This window comes from Ciconia boyciana, chromosome 2, assembly GCF_034638445.1.
Source record: "Ciconia boyciana chromosome 2, ASM3463844v1, whole genome shotgun sequence".
In the NCBI taxonomy this organism is placed as follows: Eukaryota; Metazoa; Chordata; class Aves; order Ciconiiformes; family Ciconiidae; genus Ciconia; species Ciconia boyciana.
The window spans coordinates 26,674,546-26,686,893 of record NC_132935.1 but is presented as its reverse complement, the minus strand read 5'-3'; the positions used below and the strand labels follow the sequence as shown (position 1 = coordinate 26,686,893).

General features: G+C 38.9%; 1 protein-coding gene across 2 annotated transcripts in view; it reads right to left on the bottom strand.

The window, feature by feature from the left end:
- The window catches only part of RAD54B (RAD54 homolog B), a 68,747-nt gene that overhangs the window by 51,403 nt on the left and 4,996 nt on the right, over positions 1 to 12,348 (bottom strand). The window lies entirely within an intron of this gene.

Sequence of the window (12,348 nt, the reverse complement as noted above, 5' to 3'; positions counted from 1 at the left end):
GGCTTGGGAGCCAAGAATTGGAGCAACCATGAGTCTGGGCCAGAGACTGGAGAGATCAGAAGGTCTGAGATTTGCATACTGGAGGGACCAGAACACCTAGGCACTGGCCACTGGTAAAGTCATAAATCCGGACCAGCTGCCAGAGACACCCAGTACAGGTTTGTGAGGCAACTGGGAGACATGGGGATCCAGGGACCAGCTACTGAGCAGAGTAAGAGTCTAAGGCCACTTGCTGGAGGGATCTGTATTGTATACATATGTATTTTCCACAAGCAGGCTTTCATCCCAGTCCACCAGTGAAGGGAAAGGATGAGACCATTGATGCTCCTTGTGTTTGTGCAAGTACTGTGTTTTCTGTATGGCTGGCCGTATATATACATCTAGTGTGTACATGTGTGCCTCTTGGGAATACATCCTCAGCCTCACTGTGGGCTGGACCTGGCCACAAGGAGCTGCAGCAGTCTCCTCTACACTGGGCTACCAGGTGCAGCAACTCCTAATATAGACCTATTTAAACTTGCATTACTTTACCACCTTACTGTTTAATGTTGCTAGAGAGACCAAGTTTCCACACTAATGCAATTATAGCAAAACACCGCTACAAAGATTTCTTTTGAGCAAGTGCCTGAAGGAATCAGTCTGAATTACATATTGTTCTGCAAGAGTGTAAAATAACCCTTGTAAAAACGAAGCTGGCTGCCAACCAAGAATTTTTCCTTCTTTTTTTTTTTTTCCCTTTTTAAAATAGCTCTGCTCATCAGCCTAAGGTCATATCAGTACTTGGATGAGAAATCACCGAAGGTGAGAAGCCTAGATATTAATGGTATGTACAGACTTTGAGCTAAAACAATAGGTGTAGTTCCAAGACAATTACAAAACCAGAAATATTGCCGCAGTCCATCCTTCATCCTGCACCTTCCACCAACACTAGCACTTATGCAACACAGTGCACAGCCAGTTCAGGGAGATGATCCAGCTACAGACTAATCAAATCTTTTTTTTGGCAAGCATAGAGTTTAATAATTGGTTTAAGTCAACATAAATGTGGGACATTGCCAAAACAGGAATTTCTGCCTCCCCCCAACCCTGTCATGTTCCTGCCCCTTCACTGTGCTGACATGAGCACTCACAAATCTTCTGAGCAAGTCAGATCAGGGAACTGATTTGTCTGCAAATTAATCATTTTCTTCTGCACTGGGTTAGTTTTAACCACCAGCAGTTCCCTGATCCAGGATGCCACAGGACAAATAACTCACGCAAAAGAATACATTGAAAAAGCTTCTTCAGACTCTATCTGGATCATTTTAGCAATATGGTTTGCAACGCACTCTGCAAAAACTTGTAATTAGCATAACTGAGGGGACAGCAAACCACAGGTAGCGGGGAGGAAATTCTGGTCACTGCTGAAGAAAATAGTCATATATGCACCCATCACATCACTTCACTGCCTTCTATACCTCCTGTTTTAATCCTATGTGCAAGGTACAGCTCATTTTTCCTTCTTATTTTCAAGGTGGAATTCACTAATCTATTTAGAATTCTGAAAAGAAAAAAGTCTTGAATTCAGCATTTTTTTTTAATTTGCTTGATTCTTTCTTTAAAAAAAAAAAATGCTGCTTCCCAATTTAAATGTTAATATTTAAAAACCCAGTTTTCAAGTGGATGAAATCTTCGTATTTGGAAGTTCATGAAAAATGGGAGCTGTGAGATAAGATTATTTTTCTAGGGAAAGGAAAATTAGCATGATTATTCAAAAACCGAGCAATAGCCCCTTGCTAAGGTTGCAGAACTTCAACAGTTGGGAAATAAGACTCAAAACTACAGGTAACAGGTAAGTTCAGGTTTTTGCTGTGGAAAAGTCTAGAAATAATACCAAAAAAATTATACAAATAGTGCATCCTGGAGAGCTATCAAGAGATGAATGAATCACAGCTATAATACAGTCAGGGATTAAAGTAGCCAAATGACTATGAATTGCTGAAAAAGCACAATGGGCCTAAATTTTACAAGTGACTGATTTGTATCGTGGCCAATAACTGCATCAAGTGGCCCATGTAAATTTAGGCACATTATGAGGCAGAACACCCTGTAAAGGAGAATGTCTTAAATTGGAGGAGCATCTTGGATGGAAGGAGAGGAAGGATCCTTTCCAGAACTGAGGAAGAATCTCTCCATGACAGACTTTAAAAAAAAAAAAAAAAATCACTATAAGGTACATGATTCAAAGACAAAAAACATCTGAGATAATTAAGGATGCCCTCAGAAAGAATGTATCTTTAAAGATGTAGTTTGGATCAGACAGCAAACTTGAATGTTGAAGGGAATGACACTGGTTTAAGTGATTCAAGCTGGGACTTTCTAGTGCAAAAAATACCAAATCAACAGATAAAGGATTGCTAAACTCTGTGAAGGTGCTCTGCCCACAAAGTGGCAGCCCCAGAATAGGTCTGAAGGACATCTGTTCTTATTTAATAATCTGCAAGCAAACTAGCTCTGCAGAGACCTGGGTGTAGCATTTGCAATCACCTAGGAGCCTGAAAAATCATAAGAACAAGAGGACAATTGCAAGATTTGAATCAAAGCTGAAGTGAAACCCTGATACCCCTGTGCTTACGAGAAACTGTAAGAAGATTCAGCAGCTAGGATGGGCTATGTTACACATCACTGATACTGGGCTATACTAGCAGCAGAAACATTTGGCAAACATTGAGGCAGTTGCTCACTCTTGCAAATGAATTTGGCAGCTGCATAAGATGACTTGAGGGTGTCTATAGGTAGCAAGGGCTGCGAAAGTTCCATTAGGTCATCATATAGTCCTCTTTACTGACACGACTGCAAGACAGTGCCAAGTCATTTGATCTGCCTGTCTTAAGAGCCTGCTGCAGCAAACAGTGGGTGAGAAAGTTTTCAACTCCAAAGGTCTCTCATAGGGACAGTTGTTTCATGGGTAATCTCCAAAATTAAGGGTTGCAGGCATTATTCATTATGGAGAGGGTTGAGGATGACAAAGTTTAGTGAGCCAAAAGTTGCAAGACGACTTCACCTGGAAGTTACAGTGCTTAAATGCATTCTCTCCAGACTTTTTAGAAATACTTTTAGATCATTTAAGTTGTGTTTCAAGTAGCTTTCTCATGTCACTTGATTTTTTTTCTCGTCTTCATCAACACTTGCACCATCAATTTTGGACTGTCTTGTTCTTATCCTTGCTGTACCTGAACTTCTCAGACCACTCCTTTCCTTTCTCCTGCACAATTTCTAAACATTTCTAAACCACTGTACTGCATTGGGGGTGGGGAGAACAAGGGGAAGCTTTACCTCTTTTTTTCTGCATCTACTTCTGCGATCACCATCTAGCACGTATTAACTTCTAACATCTAACAGTTCTTGCAACTGCTGCAAGAACAAGGGTGCATGTATCTCCTGACAAGCACAGAAAACACAGAAGTTAATGATGTAATTATTACCTTTACACCACTCATTGAAACTAGCCTGAATTACACATAGCCTACTCCAGAGCTCTTATCAGCTAAAATTCCAAGCATAAAACCTAACTACATTTCTGTGCCCTCTGCTGATGTAAGGCATTCTCTCAACATTTAGCCACTGAAACAGGAAATATTCAAATTAGACAATTAAAATGCACCCCATGCCAAATTTTAAATAATTTATCTTCATCTCAGACTGACCTTCCAGGGCCCACACATTCAGATCTGTAACCATCCTTCAAACTAAGTTTGGCTTAAAGCTACAGGACTCTAAATTATAATACTAAGTGACTATACAGCACCATGAGTTAGCTCTTCACTTTATAAGTCATGTCCTTAAAAAAAGAAAAGCTAAGAGCACCATTCCTTACAAATTCAGAAGTGTGTCCAGTTCCTAATACATGCTTGTATCTTCTCTGAACCTCTCTTCCAACAAGCTTTTTTATGAGTTATCAGAAGCAGCTGGGAAATACAGAAAGATTTAAAATTATTATTTTCTCAGGATATTTTGCTTAAATTTTTAAATCCTCATTAGCAAGATAGCCTCTAGAAAAAGAAACGGTGTAAGAGAAGCCAAGTTCCTGCAATTCTCCCATCTTTTCATAAAGATATGAAAATTTTGGAGATTATGCTTTTAAATACTAACCTCAAAATACTTCCCCATACACTATTCCCTGCATTTGACATAGCAGCAGCTTTCTCCATTCTTCTAATTTTGCTCAGCAGATATTTTGAGGACAGTGAGATAACCATCTTACCACTACCTTGCTGATTTTAGGAAAGTCATATTGTGACAAAGCTTCTGTTTCAGGGGAAGACTTAAGGCCCAAAGCCAAAAGCTGGGACTGAACTCTAGTTATGCTGGCATGGCAACAAAGGGGATGCAAACAATGAGCATAGCCACAGAAAGATTTGGCGACTATCTTTGAAGGGATCCAGGCCAAGTCTGTAATAACACTCATGATAGCTCAAAAAAACCTTCCAGTTCCCTTCAATAAGGCATTTCTTGTCCCTCTACCTGAGAGCAACATTCTCTCCATCTTCCCTTCAATTCACCTTCATATCGATTTGAGACAGGAGGGCTGGGGGAGAAGAAAAACCCCGAACCAGGACTTTCCAAAAGGTGGGAGAGTGGAAAAGAAAAACAGCCAGGAAATTTAGAATAGCCATATATTTCTCTTTTGCCCATCTTCACTCCTTACACACACAGAGCCTGATAATAAATTTTGATAATCAAGAAAAAAATAAGAAGAAACTATGTATACAACTTCCCTCAGAATCAATGAGAAAACTGAAATAATTATTACTGCTAAACCTGAATTCTTGAAAATAGTCCCTATACAGAGTATTTCCTAAATTCCTAATTTTTAAAGTTACACTATTACATAATTTCATTTTCTATATATTGCAGACTATGTGCCGTGTATTTGCATGCAACTCCCGGGAGCTAAATTATAATAAATATATTGGGATAGCACGTTCATTTCCCAACACATCCCCTGCCACCCCTTGGAAAGGGGAGTTTCCTTTATATCTGCAGTTTCAACATTAGGTCTCTGTCTCTGCACAAGAAAGAGGATTTAAGTATTTTTTCTTGTTTACAAATTTTAATTTTGAATAACTTAACAAGTTAAAGAAAAATGCATAAAAGATTCTTAAATTTACATGCACACATCTCTCTCCAATAGCAGATATATCACTACTCAAAAGTAAAGAACCTAGCCATTTATATTTTTTTTAATTGTAAAGAAGCAACGACAGTTCCATTCAATAGGCAAGTTACTACTGCAAAACTTTCACTCCAACATTTTGGAAAATGTCGAATATCTTACATCTAATATAAGTCTGTTTTTCTTTATTTTCTGACCATGTAATACCCTTCTGATTTCTAGCTTTCTTCCCCTCTCCTTCATTATCTCCATTTGTTCAAATACACACATCAGAGCACACTTAAGTAGGACAAATGAAAAGTATATTTCACTATCAATTCACTACCCTTTCCTCAAATGTGTGAATATCCTGGTTATATCATCAGCCAGTACATAAAGCCTAGTTATTCACATGACAGCAAGATATGATCATATCAAATTATAAATTATGTTGTATTAACTGTGGGAGTATCACACTAGAATTATACGAGTCTGGATTTGTTTTACAGCAGCCTATTATACTGCATTGCAGATGGCTACCCGGTCCAGGAAAGCAGCTTTGCAGTTGCTGAACGTTATATGATATGTTGCCTTTGGTGGTGAAGCTGGTGTAAGTTCCTTCTTCCTATCTCACTCTTGGTTGCTAATTCTACTGCCACAGCATATCTTACCTCTCAGCTGGTGGGCAGCCCAAATTCAAGATGAGTAACACTGGTTAGGGATGTGAACTTCAACAGGCAAGTCTATCACCTAAGCATACAATATTCTTTTGCTTGCTTTCAGTCTATGGCAACTGACTCCAAGTTATCTGACTACTGCTACAATCCAGTAAAGGTTTCTCCCCTGACAGACCTTAAAACTAAAGAAGTGGGGAAGTCTTGGCTGCTGCATTTGGTGCTTCTGAGCACAGAAATAGAAGCCCTTCAGGACAGCGTTCTGTTCCATACATAGTTCTGGTCACTACCACACAGAAGGTGATGAATCTATAAGAAGAGGAAAGAAAAAAAAAAACAAAAACAAAAAACCCAAAAAACCAACAAAAGAATCCTGAAGAGTCATGAGAACATGCAATAGCAGACTAAAGAACCTCCTCTTTTTTTTTTTTCTTTTTTTTAAAGTCCTGAGAGTTTTGAACACTTTAAGATTGCAGTAGTAAAGTTACTTTGCTAAAATGCTGTTCCCTGCTTTTCTGTCATACCATCTCCATGCATAACTGAAAACAATGCATGACCACAGCCAAGGGGAAACCTGAGCGTGCATCATCAGCTGGGGAAATGCTAGGGAAGGTCTTATGCCAGCAGCAAAGTAGAAGACATCACCTCACATCCCAAGGAAGAGCACCAAGAAAAAGGTGTTATCCTGAGGAGATGCCAGAGCGTCCCAAAGCTGCAGACCAGAAAATGCAAGCCATCTAGGACTAAATAATCACAGAAGACTCAGTGAGAAGTCTACCTGCAACACATCAACTGCTGTGCAGTGGGGTACTGGGCACAAGGTGACAATTTGCATGTATACCTATCATGGTTGATATATAAATGTACAATTTTGGAACCAGTGTCAGATCAGATATACAGACAATTTCTCTTCCAATACATTTACATCAATGTAGTTTTCTTAACCAATCCCCGTCTCCTGAGATGAAATGATCAAACAGGTACAGATGACACCTAAACAGTAAAGAAACTATCCTGAATTTAGAAACAGCTTGTCTATTCATTTGTCTATTCGCTATTATAGACTATTTTGTCTATAGCACTGCAGGGAGAAGGGGGTCATTTTAAATCACAAAGAGCTAGCAAAGTAATTTGATACTATTTATTTCAAATAAGAAATTGTAACAGAATTTACAAACTTGTAAAATCTAGCTTGCAAACAATGCTGTAATAAATTATTTACACTTAGGCATCCAGTAACACCTTAGTTGTACTAAGGTGTACTTAGTTATTATTAAGAGCTACAGATGTTTATGCAATATCTTTTACCCAAAGACTTAACTGCTTTACCAACTCTTCATAAAAAGATTTGAGGGGCTCGCTGAACTGCAGCCATACATGCAGCTCCACCACTAAAATAGACAGATGGTAAAACTACTCCTGACTGGAATATCTTTTCCAGTTCAATCTGTGAAGTGCAATAATAGAAATGAACGCAGTAACAGAAATTACAATTAATACTTCTACTTTTGCAGATATCCAAGTAATTCTAGCAATAATATGATTCATTATGTCAGGCCTGAATGCTTTTAGTTGTGTTGGCTAGAAACCAAAAGTAGGCAGTTAGACTGAAATCAGACAATGTGACAAATGCTGAAAATAATTTTTAATCCTCTGATTAAAAGTGATAGGCAATTGACTGCTACTGTCATAAGTGAATGAAAAGTGAATTTTCTCCTATGATATTCAAATTAATTGGTTGAGAGGGCTTTTATTCATCCCAAGCGACAGGAGGTACCAGACTAACCTGTAACAATGTTGTAGAAAGCTGAAGGAGCCAACAAACATTCCTATTATGCAAATAAAACTGACTTAAATGAGCAAAGAGTCTAAACCTTATAGACCAATGTACTCAGTAAGCGTTAACATTCCAGAGAAGATAGAGAAAATTTATTCAAAACTATATGTAAATAATAAATACGGTTAATATCATAGGCATGAAAAACATTCAAAAACATCTGTCGAGAGACATAGGGTGAACATATTAACACTGATATGAAACACAGTTACAATCTGCACTGTTAGCTCAAAGATAGTATTTGAGTATGACTTCTGACAAAGTTCCCCTTGGAAGATGCATTAACAGATGTTAGTGATGGATGAAAGACAAAGTACTCCTGAACCAAAAACCAAACAAGAGGTGAGCTGTAACAGAATGGGACTCTATATTCAGCTTTTCTGTTCACCTACATCAGGTTCAGACAATGAAATCTCAGTCCAAATAGAATCTTGTGTCTAAGTATGCAGGTGAAAGAGCTATTCATTTCCACAAACGACATAGTAAGCCCAAAGGAAAAAAGAGCAACATTCTCCTAGATTAAAAATACCAACAGAAAGCAAGCTGTAAACTCAGATAATAAGCACAAATTAAATTATGTATGTTTTATATAAATAAAAAAATATGTATTAAAAACATTAAGTTGAAGAAGGCACTGTAGGTAAAAACCTCAGTTCTGGCCAGTCTCACTTACTAGCAACACTGAGGAGATACTAAGTATAATTCAGAGATCTGCCTGTCCATTGTTTCTTCAAATTCAAATTATTTGTATTTTTTTGTTCTTGCTTATAGGTCCCTCAGAATGTAATGAGGACAGGTAGAAACCAACTTTTAAAAGCTGCAATAATATCCTTCCAAACAAGTTTATGATTTTGTTTTCAATTACTGTTAAATAGTTTAGGAATGTTAAAGTAACTTACATTTTTAAAGAGCATTCAGACTTATCTGACAGAATTCTCTAGAGGCATGTGAGAAAAAGCACCAATGACAATGTCAGATAAATTACCTCCCCTCCACACATCCATTGTGTCAACAAGTACTATATTCTGAATACAAAACAAAGGTACCAAAGAGATTGCCATGCTCTTTGCCTCTTAAAAACAAGCAAACACTGATTCACAAAGCAGTAGTAAAGTTCATTTTCCTACAAAGATACGTATTTATGGAAATACATCATTTTCCAACTCATAATCACGATTAGTAAACTGCCTGTTGAACAGCATGTTCAATATCTTACAGTTCAAACCCTGATATCACCAAATCTGTCTTAAAATTACAACACATAGGTAGGTTTCACTCAACAAGAGTTGCTACAATGTTATTAAAACGTCTTTAGAAATATCTCATCTTGTAGAATTTCAGAGTCCCTTACACTTTACTTTTATTAGTGAAATTTTAAGAAAAAGTTTATTTTGAAAAGAAGCCTAGAAAAGCAAGTATTTTTTAAAGCTAGATACGCTATAATTTTTAGATTGATGCTATCTAATCAAATCCTTACTTGTCTACTCCAGGAAATGGACACCATGTGTCACATAAGTTTTTTTGAAAGAATGCGCAACATTTTCAGGGCTGGGTTTCAGAAAGATTAGCTCTATCAACAGTGCAGTTGTCCAGTCCACAGGTGTTTCACAAGAATTTCAATGGAAACCGGGTATTTATTTACACATTCCACTGCTGCACTGGAAACCTAAACACAGCAGCTTTGAGCATGATATAAAGCTAACAAACGGTTTATCATCTGCATTAAACAATATGGAGACAATAAACCAAAATAATGCATACACACAGACTTTTTCAATCTTTAAATTATTTTAATGCCCCTTTAACAGAGAAGTCTTCTTTGGCTGAAAAGACTGGCAGTCAGATATAATTCCATTACAATATTAATAATAATAAAAAACCCAAACTGACTCTGGCTTTCACAACTGGTTTCCATTACTTCTGAACTTCATACCAAAAACAGCTTCGACAAAACAACTTTTATTTCACACTACAAAGGAGGTTATGGTTTACACAATCTACGTAATTGCTACATTAGCTGTAATGAATAGCAGACAAAAGTGACGTAAAGGGCAGAAGCTGTCTTGGAAAAATCTAAGTTATTAAGAAATTACTTAAGATTTAACAGATCCTCAATGCAGGATTGTTTTCACAGTACAGTGCTTGCATCACCAGTGAACCTGATGACCGTAATTAACATTGACATTAGATATCCTTATTTTATACCACATTTCATCGTAGCTTTACAAAGACTTGCAGGGTTAGCCCCATTCTACAGATATAGAAAGGCTTTGGCACAAAATAGCTTGTTCAATCACTCAGAAAGGTAGCAGCACAACATGAACAGAAACAGCTCACCCAGTCTAACTCCACAACCTTTCAGTTATTTTTCTGAAGTCATCACAGAGAACTCATACCAGGTGCACCCGGAATTCATGATATTAAAAAAGAATTTAGTATCTTTTTCACTTCACAACATTTTTTGTTGGGAAGACTACTGATTTTCCCTCCAGGCCACAGGAAGATTATTTTGGAAATAAACTCACTAGTTATCTTTCAAGTGCACTGCTAGGCAGAACCAGCAGACACAAACTTTTGGAGATGTACCTGTAGGGAAGCAGGACCACTCAAACAACTTGTCCCATACACACTGAAAATTTTCTGCAAGTATGAGCATCATCAGAACTGGAAGTTACAGCATGCAGCAGATAAACACAAAAGCCCTAAGACCAGAGGCTCTTAAGACATACAAGGAGGCTCAATTTTCCCATGTTAGATCTGCCAAACAGAGTGCATATACTCTGGGTCACAGAACATGATAATGGCAGCGTCTTCTTATGGCTATCACAGGGGACCGATCAACCCCCATTTTCTGGGGGTGAAACCCAACAAGAAGAGTCAATGGGAAGGGCTCTCCAGAGCACCTTACAGAACAAAGGGGGTTGCTGCCTACTGGGGCCTGGAACTCATAAGGTGCTAGAGGAGCATTTGGAGATACAATAACGCTTATAATGAGATTTTTAAAGGAAAAAAACAAAGACAGGCAAAAGGGACAGATGATGGTGGTTCAGGAAGGAACAAGCATGGGAAAATACAGGGCAAACAGGGGCCAGCTTTAAACAGGTGACTGGTGAATAGACTTGTCCAGCAATGCTCTGCACCCTATTGCCTCAGTCTGTCCCAACTTCTTATTAAACTACACTTCTAAATATTTTCCTGGGTGAAGAGACTCTATTCTGCATGCATAAGCATGTTTGGAAGTGTACATGCCAGCAGCTGGAGCTGGACCACACACAGGTCGTAGGGCCCAGGTACCTGATGTCCCAGCAAGCGGAGAGGCCAGAGCCCCTGCATACTGCCTGGGTACATACGACAGCGTGTGACTGCTGGCAAACACTGAGCTGGACTAGCTGGCAAGTTGGATAAGAGGCTTGGGAGCCAAGCATCAGAGCAACCATGAGTCTGAGCCAGATACTGGAGAGAGCAGAGGGTCTGAGATTTGGCTACTTGGAGGGACCAGGAAGTCCAAGTGAGTTACTGGAGAGACCAGGACATCTCAGGGTTGGCTACTGGTAAGTCTAGCTACCAGAGAGACATGTTCATATGTATGCATCTCTTGTGCACAAGGCAGCTGGGAGACCAGTGGATCCAGGAGCGAGCTACTAAGTAGACCAAGTGTCTAAGACCAATTACTGGGGGGACCTGTAGTGTGTTTACCTGTGGGAGCACAGGTCTGAGTACCAGCAACTGGACTGGGAGCTGTGGGCCTCTGTGGTTCATATGCCCACATGCCAGCAACTGGGGTGTTCATCAAACCAAGGAGCCAGCTACTGAATAGAATGTGTAAGATCAGTTACTGGAGGGATCTATATTCTCTGTGTGTGTGTGTGTGCATATATCTGTAAATAGATATAAGTATATTCACTTTCACAAACAGGCTTTCACCCTGATCAGCTAGAGAGGGGAACAGGATGCATCCATTGGCATTGCTTGGGTTTGCATGAGCGCTGTGTTCTGTCTGCGTTGGCGTACACTACCAGCCATGTGTATATGTATATACGTATCGTACATATGCACGCTTATGGGAATACATGCTCGGCCTCACTATTGGCTGGACCTTGGGACACGGAGCTATGGCAACTTTGCTTCTGTGAGGCTTCCAGATTTAGCAACTCTTATCACAAACAAAATTAAATATGACTTGGTTAAAGCTTTCTGAATTATAATTTCAACCATTATGGAATCAAGGTGATAAGCAGTCATGAAATGCTCTATGTAATGAGTCTGGAGTTTTAAAAAAGTATTATAAATTAAATGAACCCTAAAACAAAGAGAAAGATCATTACCAATGTAATTAATTATGAGGAAACAACAGTGAATTAACTGTAAAACAGATGTTGAAATGCCTGAGCTGGCTCCAAGAGGAGTGATTTTCATCCAGCAATGTTAGTAACCCAGTTCAAGTGCAACACTTCCAAGACGCACTCGGCTCCTGAGGTCGTACACCTGCATTTACACAACGCAGAACGTCCCTGCACTGTATCTGTGTTCAGGGCACATGAAGAGTGGGAAACAAAGATACTCAAGCCCAGAGTCATTCAGGTCCATCAAAGCGCATTTGCGACACTTCAGTATCTTTGCAGCGCTTATTGCCTAACTTTTCGGAGTAATATTCATTACCGAAGGTAACAAATGAGTAAGTGCACACATGAATGCATAGAACC